This window comes from Uloborus diversus, chromosome 1 (assembly GCF_026930045.1).
Source record: "Uloborus diversus isolate 005 chromosome 1, Udiv.v.3.1, whole genome shotgun sequence".
NCBI lineage: Eukaryota > Metazoa > Arthropoda > Arachnida > Araneae > Uloboridae > Uloborus > Uloborus diversus.
The window spans coordinates 203,117,727-203,132,209 of record NC_072731.1 but is presented as its reverse complement, the minus strand read 5'-3'; the positions used below and the strand labels follow the sequence as shown (position 1 = coordinate 203,132,209).

The window sequence follows — 14,483 nt, the reverse complement described above, 5'->3', positions numbered from 1 at the left end:
CTCTCAGTAGACCTTCCACATCGTCACATATGGACTTCCCCAACTGAGACTATTTGAAAAAGTGGGACCACACTTTAGGAACCAGAAAAGGAGAAAAAGAAGGATGCGCACAATCCTAACTGATATTTCGATTAAAGAAGCATTCAGACAAGCGCAGTTAGAAGCTACAAAAAAATAATAATAACAATAATAATGGGCAGAACAAAACCAAAAGGGGAAATTACTTTAAAATTTACAAGTTTGTATTGAAGTATAAATAGAACTCATCAAAGAAAACAGAATGAAACCAAAATCTGCGACAGGGAAAAAGTTAGTATACTCTGTAAAAAGGAAATTAATGATTTATGCTTACGAAGTAGAAAATTGTGCTTTCATCTATTGTTTGAAAGCACACAACCAATCGAAAAAAGGACAAGACAGGGTTCATTGTATTAGATGTCAAAACGCACTCAGATGACAAGTATGTGAAAAGAAGTACTTTTTATTTTTGTTAGTAAAATCTAACAATGATGGAGAGATGATTTTTGTTTCTATTTAGCAATAAGCCCTATGATTTTAGTTCATTCTATGAAATGTTCTTTAATTAATTATTTGTGATTTTCATATTTTTCTAGTGTTTTAAGAGAAATAAAACATTTAAATTTTGTTAAATATCCATTTCTTTTACTGCTTGGTGTCATTTTTGTTATGCGTAAACGTGCCCCATACTATTAGTAAACTTGTCCCGTACTCGGCGCAAGTTTACGCAACCGATTTGGACTCAAAAACCTTTTTTTTTTTTAAATATTTGTTAGTTTTTGAAAAGACAATTTAATTGTGAACGTCTTGTGGCTGCACTCTTTAGCTACGTAGTCCAAATGAATTAATTGTGCAGGCTACAATTTGTTTTTGTCAGCAATTCGTAAGAACTTTTTTAAGTGACTTTTCTGTGCACTAATTGCTCTTTCAATTTTCTAATTTCATGTGCCTTCTTTTTCGATATGAATTTTGTAAAGGCATATCAAAATGATGCATGCAAAGGTACATCAAAATGATGCATGCAAAGGTACATCAAAATGATGCATGCAAAGGTATATCAAAATAAGTTAATCAAATGTACTGAAATGCTTCTTACTAATAAAAAAACACTTTCAAGTAATGTCAAAATTTATCTGAATTTCTTAAGTAAAATGCTTCAAGGAAAACACAGTGTTTTGTATGTCACAAAAAATAGGAATAAGCTTACCTCCTAATGACCTGATGGAAGTCTTTTCATGATATACGCTTAGGCATGAGCCAGTAGAACCCGAAGGCGTGGAATTAAACCGGGGGCTCTCAGGGCTGTCAGACTGGGGAGACGTACATGGCTCTCCAGATTCCTATAGTAAATACTTACATCAATATGACAACCTTGTTTGATAAAGTTTGTATGCAAAAATGGATTATGTATGTTTTTGTTCGTTTCGCGTATTTCTAAATAGGGTAAAGGAACCAGTAACAGACAAGGGTCCAGTAACAGACAGTCATAAGTTTGGATTTAATAAAAAGAATTTTATGCGGGTAAAACTGATGTTGTTGTGACCCATGAACACGGTGCAACTATGTATTGTTATCAGAGCGGATTTTATGACCCTGATGGTTTTTATAAGGCAGTAGTGTAAGGTTATGAATAGCCACCATGAGGTCAGCTGGTGTTTCTTGTTCATTTGAATTAAATAAGGTTTTAGTTCTAAAAATAAAGAGCTTTTGCACATTTTGAAGAGAAAAAATGAATGTTGTCCACTATTCATCCTTACTTTATCGTATCTGTTACTGGGTATTATCAGATTTTTTGGTGTCTGTTACTGGGGGTCAGATCTTTTTTCGAAATTGAGCAAGTAAAAATAGAATTCACTAATTCAGAGGATCCAGAAACGGCCAAACGTTAGATGAGATGTAGTTGCATGAGAGAAAAATAGTTTCAAATGTCGAAGTACATTAAAAGACTCAGAAAATTGAGTTAACCTGAGAGAGATGTCTTAAGCATTTCTGTTACTGGCGCCGTTACCCTAAATGACTTTTACAAGCATTAAGGAAGAAAAAGTACGTGTCCAAAGCGTAAAATGGTAAGGCATTCTTATTTTGTTCTGTAACTTTGCAATCAGTCATGACATGACAGTTTTTGGTGAACCAACTTTTTCCTTAAAAACCTTTTGATACATTTTGAGCGACTTAAATTAATATTTTTCCATTTTCTAAGTTCTTTTCCCTGCACATATTGAAACAAGGTTTTTGCTTTGAGAACTAAAGAGTACATTCAACTTTAACTTGACTAAAGGGTACATCCAACTCTTGATCGTCTTCTATGCGATCAAATTGTATGTGCCAATGACGCAACTAGAACTTTTTGTCGTCATACCAAGAAGGAAATCTCCTGCAGCACTTCTGGCAGATAGAATTCAGATGAATTAAACACGACCGAGTTGAATATGCCCCTAACTTTAGATTAATGTCGTAAAATTTGATGTTTACAATAGCAAAATATTTAGCGGTAAAAGAATAAAAGTAATAAATGAAATTCTTATAAATGTTTTTTTAACAAGACCGCCTAAGTTTACCTTTGAGATAGTCGGTTGTTACGCTTATCAACTACCGACTATTTCAGTTTCTCTTATCTGTAAAAAATCTGCTATTAAAAGCATTTTATGAAAAATATATTGCAGATGATTTAGAGTGCAGTAATAATGATGAGTTTACTATTAAAGTGAGAGTATGTGTAATAGAATATGTTAAATATATCAAATTAAATTACAAGTAAATACAATGCTTTCAAAATATATACAGTTGGCTCTCTGTTTAACGACTTTCAAGGGACCACAAAAAATCGTCCTTAAGTAGAAAGTGTCCTTAAATAGAATGCTTTCAACACGATAGTGTACCATCTGGGACCGTGAAAAGCCGTCGTTAAATAGAGAAAGTCGTTAAATATAGCGTCGTTAAACAGAGAGCCAACTGTATATTTTTTAATTGTACTAGTGGTAAATATTTCATTTTTATTTCTCACAATACAATGTACAGAATGCTCCAAAAACTTGGTGTGGTTGTTCTGTTAAAAGACACACAAAATCTTTTTCAATATGAGTAATTTTCAATATTAGTAGCTTCTAAAATTGTTCAATTTCAGCATTCTATTTGGTTTTGTAGTTCTAACTTGAAACCCTCTTTAACATCTTTTGCTTTTTTACTCATTTCAAGGAAACATATTTTTTTTTTTTAATACGAAACGGGGATAAAAAAAAATGGGATGCGTAAATGTTACACATCGTACTTCTTTTTTTCAGTTAATGCTCGTGAAATTGCTTGGGAAATAATAATTTGATTTATTTCGTTAGACACAATTTTTCACAAAACATTTATTAATTACACAATGCATTAAAGTACATGCTTACCGAATCGGTGATACCAGACATATTAAAACATTCCTTTAAAAGATACCAGTTGCTTTGTTTACATTTAAACTAAATACATTTGCCGCGCCATTTAATGTCTCCCTTTCTCCTAATTTAGCTTTTACTTATGCGGCCGTGGAAAAGTCTCGCGGATAACTGTCTCTTACTTCATTAATGCCAGCCCCATTTAGATTATTGCGGTAGCAGCCTGTTCCCAAGAGGTCGATACGTTGAAATATACAACCTCAAGAAACATAAGCAACTGCGAGCAATAAAGAAGTATTCCTTATCTAGCTTCGGGTAGCAACCGAACCTAATTTCATTATTTGTTATTCCGTTGTTTACAAATCAGCTTCTACCTGTTTGAATGGTTCAGATGAAGATATTTCTTTTCGTGCGTTAAATATTTTATTTCCAGCGTCTTTATTTTGGCTTATTTATGGAATCCATTAAAAATGGAATAGTTATTTAATGTAGACGTTAGCTATGGTTCACCATGAATAAATGATTCTTGCTTAAAATATAGACGGATTCTGCATTTCTCGGCCTTTTGTTAAATTATCATTTGATTAGGACAGAATAAAACATAGCGATACTGCTGCTTTAGAACTGTGCAGGAGAATTGCATTAAGACGTCAAAAGACGTAAAACGGGTTTATAATGAAAATAGAGAATGCTTGAAATGTAAAATTGCTCATAATATAGATTCAGGTAGGGTAACTTACAGGGTGAAATTCTAACAACGTGACAAACTGCAGGAGCTATAAAGGTTACAGAGACAACTCGAAATCATGTAGGTTTCCAGGGTCGCAAATTCCTTTGTCATGCAACAGATTTTCTTCTACGGGTCTTTATTTTTTTATGTGCAAATAACATTAACTTTGATGCCAATTTTGTTTTGAAAAGTAATTAAAATAATGAATAATTGAAATTTAAAATTATTCATACTATATATACAGGTAGGGTAACATACAGAGTGGAATTATAACAATGAATCAAACTGTAGAAGCTGTACAAATCACAAAGACAATTCGAAGACATTCAGTTTTACAGAATCACGACTTTCTTTGTCATTCATTGGATGTCTCTGTACGGGTGGTTAACTATTTTTTCAATGCAATTGACATTAACTTTGATGCCTTTTGTTTAAAAAAAATTATTAAAAAAAAAACACAAACAAATAACAACAATCAATTTAGGATTATGCAAGAAATTTTTCTATTTTGGCAAAAAATTAAAACTGTTTCGAGTCGTTTTCGTATTAAACTCCATCAAGCATGTGCAGTGCAGGACCTTTTACGGAAGTACATTATGTTCCACACGTGACAGGTAATATATTTCAAACAAATTAAAGACTCAAGAATGAATTCAACAAAATTTAATTGTTTAAGCAAACATCAACATCTGTGTGATTCTATAATTAGAAAAGTTTGTTCGTTACTTTTTAACATTAGTTTTTTGATGAAATATATTAGCGGTTGCATAAGGAAAAATGTACTGGCTTTTCTGTGGAGTGGCTATACAGTGCACAAGCAAAAACATCATTAGTTTAAAAAATAAATGGCAGACATACAGGGTGTTCCATTTTAACCTACAAGACCTTTATTTTCGCAAATGTTAGTCTAAGACGTATACTTCCAATGGTAAAAATGTTCAAATCAGATGCAGAGTTAAGATTTTAAAAGTATGAGGCAAAAAATAAAAATGATTAAGAAAAAACAAAATTAAGCCTTTTGTACGGGTCCTCGGGCCTAGGTCCCCAAACTTATATTTAGGGAGAGAATCTCCATTGAAAAGTAATCCCAACACAAAAAGTTTGAAATTAGTACGACCATTATTCACTGAGATATGAAACGCAGAGTTTTGTGACTTACACCACTTTTCACTCATCATCAATAACACCTTTTGGGGGAAAATATAGCGATTAACAAGTGTCTAAAATTATATGTGTTTATAGAGTGTGATTTTTCAAATTGTTCGAGGCATTGTTATGTGTTTTTGCGTATCACGGCATAACATTTGCAATTAACTTTGAATAGCAATGAAAAATGTAAATACTTTGTTTTTATTACTTTGACGACCTGTCATTCTTCTGAAAGGGCGATAAGTTCCAATCTCATCTTCTGTATGATCCCTTAAAAATTTAAACTGAAATATCTCCTTGAGTTTTGGGCGCACATGTGTCAAGTTTTTCGTGTCAGTAATAGTTTTCAATGGAGATTATTTCTCTAAATATTAGTTAGGAGACCTAATGCCCGTATAAAAAGACAAATTTTGTATTTTTTGACTCATTTTTATTTTTGCTTCATACTCTCAATATCTTAACTCTGCATCTGATATTGAACATTTTTTCAATTGAAAGTATACATCTAGGACTAATGGTTGCGAAAACAAAGATCTTACAGGTTAAAACGGAACGCTCTGTATATTCATAAAATACCCAAATATTGAATAATAAACTGAATTTAAATATGTTTCTTACTTTGGATGTGGTGAGACAAAGGCATTTTTCGTTCCTTAATATGTCTGGGCAATCGCCTTTTGACTGGTCTAAGCTCTGTGGAATCTCTTCAATAAAAGTATCCTTTATTGAACTTCCTGTTGGTTCAGAAAACAATAAAAACTTTGATAAATACCTTTGTGTTAAAAATGAAAATAATCAGTTATCCAACGTTTTGAAGCAAAAAAATGCAAATTACTGTAGACACGTGTTTTGGTGTTACATGGAACATCGTTTTCAATGCAAAGAAGTATGAGCTTCTGGATAAAAAATCACCTGAGAAAAGCAGCACAGTGAAACAGGAGACAGTATAAATACCATAAAATAGAAATTTAACAAAACAAAAAGACTAAATGACACCTAGAGCCAAATTCATTATATAATTCCATCAGGAAAAAGCCGTTTAGTAATAAATTTCCAAAAAACCCCATAAACAATGCAAATAGTCCGAAAATGAAACCACTCAAAATAAATTAGCAATAAATTTACCGAGGAGAAAAAAAAGAAAAAAAGGCATGGAAGCAATGTAACAAATGGAAAAATGCAGAAAAAAAAACAGAGTGAAGTATAAACAAATTGTAATTAGTTGATCCCAAAACGAAATAAGAAAGTTAAAAATGAAAACAATAAAAGTAAGGAATGTACGACGTTTACATAAAAATAACAGAAAAACTAAAACAATTTCAAAAAAGGAGTCCACACAGAAGAAAAAAATATGGAATTGCAGTATGATCGTTAACTAAATTAGACCGGGTCCTCAAGATGTGGAAAGATTCCCAAAAATCAGTATCCATTGAATTGGGGCATTTTTGGATAATTTGATTTGAGTTAAAATCAAAAGAGTGATTCGATTCCCAACGGTGTTGAGCAATACTGGATTTATTTAGCTGTTGTTGTTTTTCACAAAACTTCGACGTTCTTTTAAGCGGGTTTCAAAGAACGGCGTGAAAAAACAACAGATGAATAAATCCAGTATCGCTCAGCACTGTTGGAAATCGAATTACTCTTTTGTTTAACTCTTATCAAATTATCCAAAAATGCCCCCATTTGATTAGTATCGATTGTTGGGAATCTTTCCACATCTTGAGGACCCAGTCTAATTTAGTTAACGATCTTACTGCAATTCCATATTTTTCTTCTGCGTGGATTCCTTTTTTAAAATTAGTTTAGTTTGTCTATTATTTTTATTTAAACGACGTATATTTCTTACTTTTAGATTTTCAATTTTTGATTTCTTATTTCGTTTTGGGATAAACTAATTCCAATTTTTTTATCCTTCTCTTTGTTTTTTTTTTTTTTTTGCATTTCTTCATTTGTTACATTGTTTCCATACATAGTTTTTTCCGTCGGTAAATTTATTGCTAATTTACCGACCAGAGTGGTTTCATTTTTGGACTATTTGCATTGTTTATAGGTTTTCTGGGAAATTAATTACTGAACGGTTTAATTCCTGATGGAATTATATGTATAATTAATTTCGGCTTCAGATGTTATTTTGTCTTTTTTTTTTGTTTTGCAAAATTTCTATTTCTTGGCATTTATACTGTCTCCTGTACCACTGTGTTACTTTTCTCGAATGATTTTTCATCCAGAAGTTCATACTTCTTTGCATTGAAAAAGATGCTCCTTGTTACACCGAAACAAGTGTCTGCAGTAATTTGCATTTTTTGTGCTTCAAAACGTTGGATAACCGAAAAATTTAATAAAAACGTTTTTTACATTAAAATATAGATTGAGAGTTATAAATTAAAAGAAATTGTATTTGTGATATTCAGTGACATAATTTAGCTACAAGGGTTGTTATACAAGTATTCATTTTTTTTTTGAAAACCAGATGGATATGAATCAAGCACACAAGAAACACAAAATTCAACAGCTTTCATGAGCTGAACTTGAATTTCGCGCGCATGAGTGATTTCTTCTCGTCTCTCAATAGCATCAGTCGCCGACACATTGAATTTGTGCGTAGAGCTCTCGTGAGAATTTAATTAATTTCTAGAAAAACGACGGAACGACTGTAGCTGCACTTCAAACTTTGTCAAAAACTAGGTGAAAATTATTGAAAAGATGAAGACGGCTTGAGGTGACAAATTCTCAGTCCATTTCTCGCACGTGATTTCGACATCAATGCCGAAAAACTCTTGCAGCTAAATGGGCTCTCTATTCACCTGATATGGTACTGATATCGAACTGACATATCTACGGAGTTTTTTTTTTTATCTCACAAGAATAGCACAACAATGTAATAAAGTTGAAAAACGATCAAAAAAAAATTACTATTAAATGAAACGTATTTGATCAAGTTGATTGAATGCAATCAGCTTTTTTGACACATATTTCGTCAAGATTTTTTATTAATATGTTTAACCACTCATTTAAGTCAACCGAAAATAAGTTATTTTATTGTGGAAAACAATTAAGGAATGCACTTATTAAGCGTTTATGAAATTATAATTTGCATAAGTGTAAATTTTCGCTGATGGACTCGAGCTAATTTTAAATAACCTTCAAGAAAATCAAACATTTTCAGAAACATCTCGCACCAGAAACGAAATTAGAATCCGCTTCCACACATGAAAAAGCAACCATCTATTTTATTCCAATCTCTCATTTAATGCACCTGCTGCGGTATATTCAATAAGACCTCACCTTCTTCCCTCGTCGGAAACGTCGAAATTGGAAGAGGAACAACCACATCCACCCCCAAAAGTCTCTCCTCCGCACCCCCCAAAAATCACTTCGTTCTTGGAACTTTAAGAGAAATTCCATATCCAGCTGTTTGGGGGTATTTCTTTCGAGATAAGACAGAAATTTAAATCAGAAAAGGAATCTGGATAGCTTTCATTTGGAAATGTTTCATGTGGCTCGCTGTTTTATTGATTCACGGTTGTACGGCCGTCCAGTAGTTATATGACAAGCATCAAAGTCCAAGAGGTTTATCATGAAAACTCTACTCTTATGTTGTTTTTTGACGTTTACTCAATTAAAACTTTGATTGAACTACACATCTCTGTACCTGCGAGAAGAAAGACATCGAGACCCAAAAAACAAAATAAGCCAGAGGGTGAGTTAAAAGTTTTTCTTCTGTGATGATTTGTACCAATGAAGCGTCATTTATGGACTTAAGAAAAATAAAGTTTGTTGAATATCGTCTCTGAATACAGTATTCATAACAAATTGAGTAACGACAAATTTAAGTCTCGATAAAAACATCTGATGTGGGCGCCACACTACTTCCTTTTATGTCTATTAAACAACAGATGTTTCAATACAAAAAATGGGTGACTATACTCATGTACCTTTAAAGGTATACATGTAAAACACTTTTTAAGACATTTTTACATACATGAAAGTATGGTAAACCTAGACAACTGAATAAGTTTTCCCAAGTACTTCATTTGGCTCATTTGAAATCTTGGCGATTATTTTTCATTTTGTTCATTACCATCATTTCACTGCATAGAAACTGCTTCTCTGGCAATATCATATGTTACTTCGTCTTGTCATTGGTTTTTCGAACAAAACAAACCTTTAAACCACACCATTAAAATGTTCCATTAAAATGCGAAACAAATTCTCTAAAATAACCTGCTTTATCCGAACATACATACCTACGTAACTACACAATCAGATTATACTATCAAAAGAATTAACTAAAATTACATACCAAGTGTTTTACTATCTTGATCTTTTTCTTCGCTTGATATTTGTCGAGATCTTAATTTATCTAATTTATATGTATCTTCTATCGTAAAAACGGAATGACCCTGCAAAAGAAAAAAAAAACATACAATGAAATACAGTGCTGGCCAAATTATTAGACTAAGACTGTTTTAAAAGAAAATTCTTTATTGATTACATAACTATAGACATATTAACGAACAGTGAGATAATTATCTTATATTTAGTATGCATTCCCTTGTTCTTAGTGATCATTTTAAGTCTTTTTGGCATACGTTTCACAAGGTTTACAGCATTTCTTAACTTTTTAAAAAAGGAGGTGAAAAATTGTTTATACTCGATATTATATATACTCACATACACATACTCACTAATTACCTAAAACTAACTTTAAATATAACAGAACACACTAATAAAAAGAACTAGTGAACTGTTTAAGCTGATTGAGGTTATGTTCCTGGTAAGTAGATAAACAAAGATCATAAACAAAGCAGACAGTGCTGCCACCTGCAAACATTAAATTGTGCTAAAATAACGTAATAATTATTGTACAGTATGTACTGTACTTTAACCGTAAAATAATAATTATTAAATACAAATAGTGTACAAAAAAAAACTCTTTTGTCTAATAATTTCGCCAGCACTGTATGTTTATTGCTCAGTTTATTTCTAATTTAACCAATATTTAATTTCTCGTATTCTTCAGAGAAATAAGGTGGCGCATTAAAAAAGTATGCAAAAAATGTAATTAACTGACAGTTTTGATTTACGGGCTTTATTTCAAAGGAAACACATTGATGTTTTACTAATACTTTGATTGACAACATATTTTTGAAAACCTTCAATGTACACCATTTTCTTCGTAGTGACAGATTCTTGAAAGTTTTTCACTTCCTTGTAGTGGGCTATCTTTGCTGATATGTTGAATGCCTCGAATACCGTTGAAAAATACGAACGACCAGACGCTCCTTCCTGATACTGTTTAACAATTGTTAACACCATGGTTTAAACTAATAGGGCAAGAACCAATGTAATGACGTAGTTTTTCCGTTTCTGGTCATCAATTTTGCCACCAAGAGTCAAGCCATTTGACAGCTGAGTAAAGATATGGTTTAAGATGGGATTGACAAGCTGTAAAACATTAGACATTTAATAGAGCTATTTTATTGAGCTTTATATTATACTTAAATTAATAAAATAATGATTTTTTTTCTGCTTTCCGGGATATTATGCAGATGTTTTGCACCTTGGCGTAATTCTAATTTCGTGCTAACGTATTATCTACTGACGTAATTCTGATTTCTGTAATACACTGCTCAAAGCAATTACTGGATATTGAGGTTTTGCGTTGATATCGGACCTCCGGAACGTTTTGGATGATTGATACATTATCGACAGATGTAGTAAACTATGTGAGACAAAAATTTCATTTGTATGGCAGAAAAGTTTTTTTTTTTTTTTTTGTAACTTTTGCGGACAAGAGGTAAAAAACGCACTTTCTGCATATGAGAAAAGCGAGTAAAAATTGGGGTTTCCTGAAAAGAAAATCGCTTCTAGTAGGGGGTATGGTAACCCCGGACGGCCAGCAATGTAAAACACCTCTGAGGCATGGAATCAATGAGGCTATTAATGAGGGGCTAAGGTATTCTGCCCCACTCCTCCTGAAGAGTTCTTTCCAGTTCTTGGAGAGTTTGTGGAGTTAGTAGGCGTCTAGAAACTCGTTGCTTAGAATGTCCCAAACATGCTCTATTAGGTTCATATCAGGAGAACACGCTGCCATTCCATTCGTATGACTCCTTCCTCCAAAAGAAAATCATTCATCAAATTAGAACGATGTGGCCTGCAATTGTCGTCTATTAACATGAAGTCGCCTCCGATTGCTGCGGGGTAAGAGACTACAATAGGTCTGAGGATCTCATCTCTACTTTGACGACTGGTCCGAGTTCCGTTTAGAATGACATGCAGATCGGTGCGCCCATCAATGGAGATGCCAGCATGCACCATCGCACCCCCCTCCCCCGAAATCTAACATTTCGGACACGAACGCTGGATTGTTTCCAGTGCCATGCTTCCTCCAGATGAAAATACGCCATTATCAGGCTAAAGACAAGAGCGGTACTCGTCATAGAAAAGAATATCGCTGCACTCATTTCTTCTCTAACTCATATGTTCTGTTACCCACTCCCTGTAGCGCGATGGTGCCTCGCAGCTGATGTGACACACAACATTGGTCGACGAGCACACAGACTTACAGCGTGAAGGCGATTTCGGAGAGTTTGTGTCAGAATTGTGGTACCAGTAACCAAACGAATGTGTCGTTGTAGGGAAATTGCATTCATACTTCGGTGCCTCCGAGCCGTTAAAGCTAAATAACGGTCTTCATTGAGCGTTGTGGACCGTCTGCGACCTTGCCCTGATCTTCAGCCAGCATTTCCAGTCTCTAAAAAACGATTCTATATCTTAGAAATCACACTTTGCAAAACTCCAATAGCTTCTGCTGCCTTAGCTTGTGTTGGGCTCCCCTCTAGCCTGCCAACCACTTTAGAAGTTTCTGATTCCATTAAATGAGTTCGTTAAGGCATCGCACTCATTGAGACAACGCGTTTACTGAATGTCGATTATTCTTTTCTGCTTTGTTTTACAATAAGTTAAGAGCGAAATCTCATTCGCCGCCACTAAAACGTCGTCTTCGACGTTTTTCAGTAAACTAATATTTTTTAATCAGCCGATACTTGTGAAACATCAAAAGTGCATTTGGAAACTTCACTGCCTCCTGTTGTCAATGAAATATTCCAAGTACCTCCTACAAATCATCAGCAGTGGGCTTGACCTGTCAATATTCATTAAGTTTAAACAAAACGTAGAGCATTAGGAAACCACATATGCTAAACTCTCACCTCATTAGGAGTTAATGGAAGATTTCTTTTGGCAACTCGCGTTGGAAAAAATACAACAGTGTTACGTTAAAATGTTGTAATCACCGAAATCTGTTTAATATGAATTTACAGCTCTCTAATGAAAGCGTATAATTAAATTATCTTGTAAACAGTCTGAAACAGGCACAAACTAGCTGCAGTCCAGTTGCTACTAAGATCTTCTGCAATATCAGCTAAGTACAAAATATTAAAAGTATTTTTAACAACAAATAAAAGAATAAGCAAAACCAAGATTAAAAATATGTCATAGTCAGAACGTTCATGGAACTAATAAATTAATTTTTAAAGCGAAAAAAAACAATTCTTTTTTTTTTTTTTGTTATGTTTTAAGAATATGAGTAACAGCTTCAGTCAGAATTGTTGTCATAACAATAATTGAGCGCATTTACTTTTACTGAAAAAAATGCATTAACATGTCTTGGTTTTTAAACGTAATATTCTATACTCAGTTCTTGTAAAATAGAAGCATAAGGACACTAATGATGAAGAATTGTTTAATTTAAATGGGAAAAAAGACAAAATTTGAAATTGGAAATGATTAATACAGAATTAGCAAACTCATCTGACATTTAGAAGTTTAAAAGTGCACATTTTGTTTTTTGTTGTGTCAGCTATATATCCAATTTTTCGAATTACTGAATCCTGATTTTACAACCTTTAATTATCTTCCTCTGATAAACTGATTTCATATATAAATAGGGACATATTAAAATATTTGAATACACTTTTTACAAAATCAGTTATAGTTAATTTCTTTCAATTTTGTTTTACCGGATAAAACTAATGTATGGTGAATAATTTTTTCTTTGTGGTAAAATTAATTTCAATCATCACTTAAAAGTTAACCAAAAGAAATAACATCGATATAAACTTTGCACATAAATCCTAACATACTACAAGCTAATTTATGTTTTAAGTCCACATTACATTTTGAAGTTTCAGTCTTATTTTATGTTTCGTTAAAAGCTACAATTAACTTCTATCTACAAGCGGGAATCAATGCCTAAAGTGCTTGCTTGTAATTACCGCTTGGGCTGCACTTTATACTCCCCAGCACATCGAAGAGTGAAAAAAAAAATCCATACATATACAGAAGATTTCATTGTGTTAGTAGAGTGCGCAAACATTAGTCAATGAACTTACTTAGCAGAACGTGACTTAAGTGATAATGACCTGGAGGTGTTTTTACTTGCACTAATGGATTTTGAGCTAGCTGTTTTCGATTAAGAAAATTCATTTTATGTTAAGTTTTGTTTTTACTCAGCAATTTAATGTCTTTATTCGGAAACAGTAATTAAAAGCTATTTAAATGTTGCTGTAAATGCTGTTTTAAAAAGTTCAAGAATTATTTAATCTTCAGGACGAAATTGCATGTACTTAATTTCAATGACGTAATTTATTCTTTAAAAACCATTCAACACCATTGCTTTCTGTTCATTTTTTTTAATGTTTTACTGTAACTAGTATTCTCGTTCTTACACATATGAATCATATATACTTTTTTCTGTACGCTATGGGTGGCATTAATGTGGCATACAAAAAATGCATGTAAATCAGCGATTGTGAAACAGTGTAGTGATCACCCTATAAGACGTGATCGCAAAATGGGGGAGGTAATGTTGTAACAAAAAACGTATGCAAAAGAAACAATGATTGATTTACTGATAGGAAAGTAAAATAAAATACAATCCCAACAAGCTATAAATGTGTAAAATAAGCAAATTTTGGTCCAAATGAAGTTCGGGGTAGTCGGTGTCGCTGTCATAAGAATTTAGATCTAACAGGTAGGGGAAACTAAGGAGGTTTGACCCATAGGGAGACTTAGGACATGAGGAGGTTTTTCATGAAAATTATATCGAGGCAAACTTTTAGTCATATTATTGGTTGACCAGTCACACAGTATTTTACAGGGATAAGCCTTTTTGGAATTGCCAGCAGTTTTCATGAAATTCAGTGTTA

The 14,483-nt window shown here is 33.0% G+C and overlaps 1 pseudogene; it reads right to left on the bottom strand.

Annotated features, from left to right (window-relative positions):
* Window positions 1-14,483, bottom strand: part of LOC129234138 (nephrin-like) — a 356,279-nt pseudogene that overhangs the window by 10,591 nt on the left and 331,205 nt on the right.